The following is a 7,409-nucleotide window of genomic DNA, read 5'->3' on the forward strand; positions in this document are numbered from 1 at the left end:
ACATTTCGATATGCTTACATATGCATATATATGCCATTTTGAAGTTATTTTGCATATTTAAAATATATAGGAAAAAATTGGGTATCAACAGCTACCATTCTGCCTTCCGAGACTAAACACTGTCTCCATCTACATCCGCATTGCATGAGGCTACTATTCAGCCTTCCAATTTGCATAAGGCTACCATTCTTCCTTCCAATCTGCATAAGGCTACCATTTCATTCGCATCTTTGCATAAGGTTGCTCTCCTGCCTTTCGAGGCTAAGCTCTGCCTCCAATTTTCTTCGAAACTAAGCGCTATCTCAAGCACTATTTATCTCGCTTTTCTTACGGGCTAAGCTCTTCCCTTCAATTTGCAAGACTAAGCTCTGTCTTGTACACATCATACTACTGCATCCTTCATGGGCTGAAATATCGCCAACTCATCCAAAGGCATCATCGTTCGGAGGCACCATCTTCATGGCCCGAGAACACCATGTCATGGCCCGAGGATCTCTTTCAATCTTTTGCGTATCATTATTCAAATGCGTCATGGTTCGGAGGTACCATCCTCATAGCCCGAAAACATCATTTCATGGCCTGCGAATCCTACACCAAACAACCCATGGCCCAGGACATCATGGTCTGAGGACATCATTCCTAACCGTCCAAAGACAACATTCATGGTCCAACGGGAATTTGCATCATGTTTAAATTACGCAATATATGCTTGTATAATTAATTTGCAGGTAACCCGGCGAGCAACGACTATCCCAGCAGGAGCTATCCCGCTCCAGTTTTCCCAGCCATATCAAACCTTACCATTCCCGTAAACTGTTCACTCACCCGGCCCTAGATGTTGTGTCCGCTCTTAGGATGACTTCACCGGTAAGATTCGCCGATGAATCCAGAACTACACATGGCCTGATTCCTGTAGAACCAGGGATATGTAGGCGGCTCAGAAACCAGGGTGCGGCCTAATCTCTCAAACCGTTTCGCTCGGTCAAAATTGGCCATCATTTCTTTACCCGAAAATTCTTTCATCCTTCCCGGGTAAAGAGGGGCAGCTGTTGATACCTAATTTTTCCATATATTTTTAAATATGCAAAAATACCTTCAAAATAGCATATATATGCATATATAAGCATGCCTAAGGTTTTTATTATTTTTTCCATAATTTTAAAGGTTTAAATTGATTTATTTTCTCCCTTTTTATCCATAAAATCCCCAATAACTATTTCCAAAATTATTATTTTGATAATTCATCTATTGTATTTCTATATTTATGCCAAAATATGGCTAAGGTAATCTTTATATATTTTTTTGCAATTACATTTAGTATTTTTAAAGCTAAATTGCACATAATTGCAATGTTAGCCCTTTTAAGATATAATTATATTTTATATGCATAAAATTGGATCCTGCATTTTAAATTGCTAATTATGTATCCTAAATCATTTTAGCATCCTAAATTATTTTTTCAGAAATTATCTACTATTTTTAATAAATTAAATAGGGAAAAACAAGCTATTTAAATTATAGCCAAATTGGCTTTCAATTATAGCCAAATCAGGACCCCAATTCCCAGCCCAATTTTACAATTAAAACCCGGCCCACACCCTATTAACCCATTCCCAAACCCGGAACCCAACCTTTTTCCTTTTTAATCTCGACCGTTGATCTCCCAGATCAACGGTCCACGTTATTTCTTTCCTTTTTTAATCCAACGACCCCCCAAACCTACCCCATTCTCTCATTTGCACCGCCCTTGAATCCCTTCCTCTCCAAATTCTCTCTGAGACCTAACTCAAACCCTAATCGCCGTCACCGGCGTGAACCCCTCCTACGATGCCTCTACGTCTTCTTCGACCGGGCCTGGTCTTCCACACGCCATGGCTCTTCAATTTCTTGGATCCTTGAGATCTTCTCAAGGGAACCCCAACTGGTTCCGGTTTGGAACTTTATTTATCAGCCTGTCTCAGGCCATTTTCCGTTTGTGAGTAAGAACTTCTTCTTGTTTTATTACGGATCTATGGGTTCTTGACCTATTCTATCATCTCTAATACTTTTCTGGAAAACCCTAGCTTTAAATCCTCCGATCTTTTTAGATCTGTCATGGATCTATGTGTCTTTAAAGGTTCTCACCTGTTTTCCTCAAAAGATTTCTCTGATTTCAAACGATTTTCTCATTTTCCAGATTAGGGTTCCAAAACCTTTTGCAAAAAAAAAACGATTCCTTTCTGATTTTTAGCAATTACTTTGTGATTTTTAATATGTTTAAACATCACTTGAGTCTTTCCTTTTGCTCGATTCACTTTCGTTAAGAAACCCTAATACTTCCGGATTCGATTTGAAGTTTGAGTCTATTTGCGATGTGTTTGCATGTCTCTCATGAACATTCTAGGTTTCATGTATGTTCTATATGCTCTTGCGCTTCCTGCTCTAATCCGTTCTTAGGGTTTCTCTGATTTTGTTCAAACATGTTATTTATCGTTTAATATGTCCGACTATTTTTTTTATTGATTGTTCACATGATAATTTATATTGATTTTTGTGTAATCTCCTTAGACCTGCGATATCTCCCCTGAATCTGTAATTTTGTGTATTTATCTTGTAATTCTGTACTGATTTTTCAAATTGCTTCCTTACTGTTGTGATACTTTCCCTAGTTAGTGCCGATCCCCTGTGATTTTCAATCTCATTTGTGATTCTTTGAACTAACTTTCAGAATTAAAATTGTACTCTACCTTATTTATGTGCACAAATATGCTATTAGTTATTTAACGTGTACTTTCCTTACTTGAAAATATTCTGTACTTAGTCCTTATTACATGCCACATGCTTTTACTACTCATACTGTGGTAAAATCAGTCTTATAAGTAATTCTTTTCCCTATTTGATACAACTTGTACCCGTTTGAACTATGACTCCCTAATTGAAGGAAGTCCGGGTCTTTAATTGATTTTGATTTTTATTATTTCTATAATTGTGCTAAGTCAGTACCTATTACCTTATTTTCCTGCCTGTTCTAAAACTATAAATACTCTACCCTCTCTTTAGCATAAGGGATGAACAATTACACTGTTCTGAACTCTCTCTTACACACATACATACTCTCTTACTTGATACTCAGTTGGCTGCAAGTCAAAACTGAAGTGTTACATTGCTCTACTGCTCTATTGTTCTACTACTCTACTGCTCTACACACTACTGCTCTACTTCCCTTCATTGTACTGCTCTTCACTCCTCACTCTGCACCTATTCTCTCATTTTTACTGGTATGTTTTCAGTTTAATTTACAACCTCCAAAACAATATGTCTCTATTTGTATAGCACTTTCTTTTGTTTCTCTTATGCTTCTACTTGTGGTTCTGTTGTCTCCCTTGTATTTAGCATGCCTATTTTCCCATGTGATTACCCTGTAATTCAGCATGTCTACTGCTTTCTTACATTTTCTACTACTATTCTTCCCTACCCCCTAACCCCCTATACATTATAAGCATGACACCTAGTTACTATGTGATCCTGAACCCTTTCCCCTAAACCTAATGTGTAACTCTATTTAGCACCCCTTAAATCTGATGCTGCTAAGTTCATGGCATGAATGTGATAGACTATTGTTGTGACTATTTAAGTTCTGTAGTACTTCTCCGGTGTTAACCTGTGTCAAATATGCTTTCGCATATGAACTACTTGTCCCCAGTTCCTCCTTTCCTTGTTTGTGTTTGAACTATGTATGTTGATTTGGTCTTGAGTTCCTGATTGTCCTGTCTCTTTTCTTCTTCAAGCTGGTTTTCACTAAGGCAAACTCTTCTATTGCCTTCAAAAACTTATATCTAACAAATCATTGTCAAAATTGTTTCCAACTCAACTCTTTTAAATCTATGTCAAGCACTCTTACATATACTCTTAGACCACTAGGTTCTGCCCCTTTTGTGTAAGCCTTGCCTTGGGACCCTTGAGTTCCCTCTGAACTTGGACACATAAAAGCTGGCCTTTCTACACTGCACTTACTATGTCTTGGTTATGCAATCTGGGTGTGAGCACTGCCCGGGATCCGTTGAGGTCCTTAGGAAACTCTGACACACCCAGATATGAGAAAGGCTATGGAACAATCTTGGCACATGAGGGTTTATTACATAACTAGGGGAGGAAGTCCAAATCAGGTGCTGAAAGACTTGGCCTGTTTCAGGCTCTCTATAGAGTAATTTTTACTTTTCTTATGTAATTCATACACATGGTCTGTAATAATTTGTAAACGAATATTGGGGTTGCTAGTTAAAAGGGCGGGTATTTACATGTTTGTGGGGTAAGGCGGGTAGAAACCATGCTTATAGGACTTTACATTTCACTATGTTTGGCCTTACCATGTTAGAAACCATGCCTATAGGGTTTTACTATACTCGCCTTACCATGTTAGAAATCATGTTTAGTAGGATTTTACTATACTTGCCTTACCATGTTAGAAATCATGTTTAATAGGTCTCAAAATCAGTTTCACAAATAGATGCCATACCTATATGATATAATTTAATCTAGCTTCTGTTATAACAAGTGTTACATGTTTTCTTTCATTGGTCATCATGCCTGCAAAATTTCTGAAATCAGTGTCAAACGACTAGATATCATGCCTATAGGGAATAACTCTAGAAATTCTGCCTATAGATCTTAACTAGTTTAGTTAAATAAATCAACCCAGTCCACGTTTTAGTTCGTTTCGAAACTGGTTTAATTAATGGTTTATTTTCTCTAAAATAAGTTCTTACAAAAACTGCCTTGATTTGTCATTAGATATCATGCCTATAAGGATTCAAGAGTCCGCTTTTAAAAACCTGCCTTGTTTTACTATATAAAATGTAGTCATCTGTATTCCGCGCCTAGGCAAGCCTTAGGCAATCAACTTTAAATAAAAACCAGAACCGTCTTTGTGATTAGTGTTTAACTGTCAACATGTTAAATCAGTAGGCAAGCCTGATTCGGACTTCTTTTCTGAGTCATGTGATAAAAAATGTCCTACTGTTATCACTTAAATACCTTGTTAGGATCTGAATTTAGACCTTAATTGCGTATGAGTCGTGCTGCCTATGTGCATTACTTGTGGAGGTATATCTGAGCCTTCTATCCGATTTCTGTGTTTTACCCCCTAAATGCAGTCCTATATGTTTTTTATTTGTCGCCTAGTATTTTTCCCTTTAAACCTGAGGGTCTGCCTAGAACCCCCCTTTTATAGGATAGGAGTCCTAAATCCCTCCGGGACTGATAGGAATGTACGGGTAACAGCATGCAATAGGGATCGAGACCAACCCTCGCTTTAATTACCTTCACGGGGTGGGAAAGGGTAGATATGGATATGATGACCGGTGTGCTAATGCCGCGTAGCCCCTTTTTAAGGAGTGACTACCGGGCATTGTACTGATGTGATCCTATAGGCTAACCAACCTAGGACACTCTTTTACATTCACAAATACGCTTAGATTGTACTTCTTTTTATTAACTTTTTTTTTCAAGCATCTGTGTATTTAAACTTAAATCCCCTACTATTTGAGCCATACTTGTCTAGTTGCTAATTGTACAAATTCACACAAAAACTGTCTGGTCGGGAACCACACTAGTGGATCCTGAGGGGCGCCTAACACCTTCCCCCTTAGGATAATTTCAAGCCATTATCCTGTCTCTGGTTATCAAGCGTAGTTATAAATGAACCTTATAGGTGCCCTAACGCACCTTAGATCGTTAGATGGCGACTCTTCAAAAATGCAAACCCCTTTCCCAAAAGGAACGAGTTGTCTCAACAAAAATATCATAAACCCGATTTCGCGAGAAAAAGGGGGAGCGACAATAAGTGCATGGTGTGACAACTGAGAAAATCTCTATAATCGGTCATGGACATCTTACCCTGCTCGAGCTGCTCAAACTGACACCGCAACTCTTCCTTCTGGAGGGTGGAATATACCTATCCAGGAAAAGCCGTGTAAACTGGTCCCAATTCATGGGAGGAGAACCCAATGGTCTGCCAAGAAGATAAGACTACCACCATCTACGGGCCGTGACCTCCAACTGAAAAGTAGTGAAGTCCACCCTATGCTACTCTAATATCCTCATGTTGTGCAGTCTGTCCTTGCACCTATCAATGAAGTCATAGGGGTCCTCATGTCGCTCACCTCCGAAGACAGGAGGGTGTATCTTAGTCCATCTATCCAAGAGCTTTTGCGGCTCGCCGGCCGCAGCTGGTCTAAGCTCAGGCACAACTACTACAACTGGTTGGGCCCCGTCTGTGGTAGTGTACCCGGAGTCTGATACACTGCAGTTGCATGCCCTGGAGCCTGAGCACTAGGGGTTTGTGCTCCCCCTTTTGCCTGAATGTGGCTGGGTCTGCTGGAAAGAAACCTGCCTGGGTTATAGAATCCATGAACCACAGCATACGACCCATTACCTCCTGGAAGCCCAGTGTTGTCATGAAATCCGCCGGGGCAGGCTCTACTGCGGGCACCTCGCCCTGCTCCTCAATAATGGGATCATTTATTGGATCCACTAGCGGTAAAGCTGGGGCAACTCTGGGATGTCCTCGTCCCCTACCTCGGGCTGGTGCCCTCCCCCGGCCTCTTCCTCAGCCTCTAGCAACAGGGGGAGCAGCTCCTTCAGGGTACAGAATGTCTGTTGCGCGCATTCTCACCATCTGTGAGAGAATAAGAGAAAAGGAACTTAGTATACCATCAACTACACGATAGGAGATGAATAAAGAGTAGTTTCCTAACACCCTATAGCCTCTCAATGATAAGTACAGATGTCTCTATATCGATCCGCAAGACTCTACCAGGTTTGCCCGTGTCTTGTAAGACCTACGTGAACCTAGAGCTCTGATACCATGTTATCACGACCCAATTCCATTATAGGCCGTGATGGCGCCCAACATCGTTGTTAGCCAAGCCAACACTGATCAAACTACTGATTTCCCATTTTAAATAAATTAGTAAGTAGTATCTTTTCCTTGTTTGTTTAAAGATTTAGAAGTTTGAAATTGTAACATAAATAAATGGAAGCAACGAGTACAATTCAAAATCATGTAATAAAAACCAAAGTCATAAGTCTACTAGTGTGTGTGCCAAGACCTGGTGTCACAAGTGTATGGGCAATCTAGTAGAATATACAAAAGAATACTAACCTACTGTCTGAAAGGAAATAGACAGAAAAGAAAGCATAAGAGAGACTCCAACTGCTGCAGGACGGCTCAAAAGGGCAGCTCACTGGGGAGTCTCGAGCCGGACTGGTAGCCAGATGCACCTGCCTCAAATCCTATAAAATCGAGTACAGAAGTGTAGCGTGAGTACATAGAAATATGTACCCAGTAAGTATCTAGTCTAACCTCGAAGACGTAGTGACGAGGGGTCGACTCCGACACTTACTAGGGCTATAATAATGTGAGATTCTAA

The sequence above is a fragment of the Nicotiana attenuata genome, unplaced genomic scaffold (assembly GCF_001879085.1).
Source record: "Nicotiana attenuata strain UT unplaced genomic scaffold, NIATTr2, whole genome shotgun sequence".
Taxonomy (NCBI): domain Eukaryota; kingdom Viridiplantae; phylum Streptophyta; class Magnoliopsida; order Solanales; family Solanaceae; genus Nicotiana; species Nicotiana attenuata.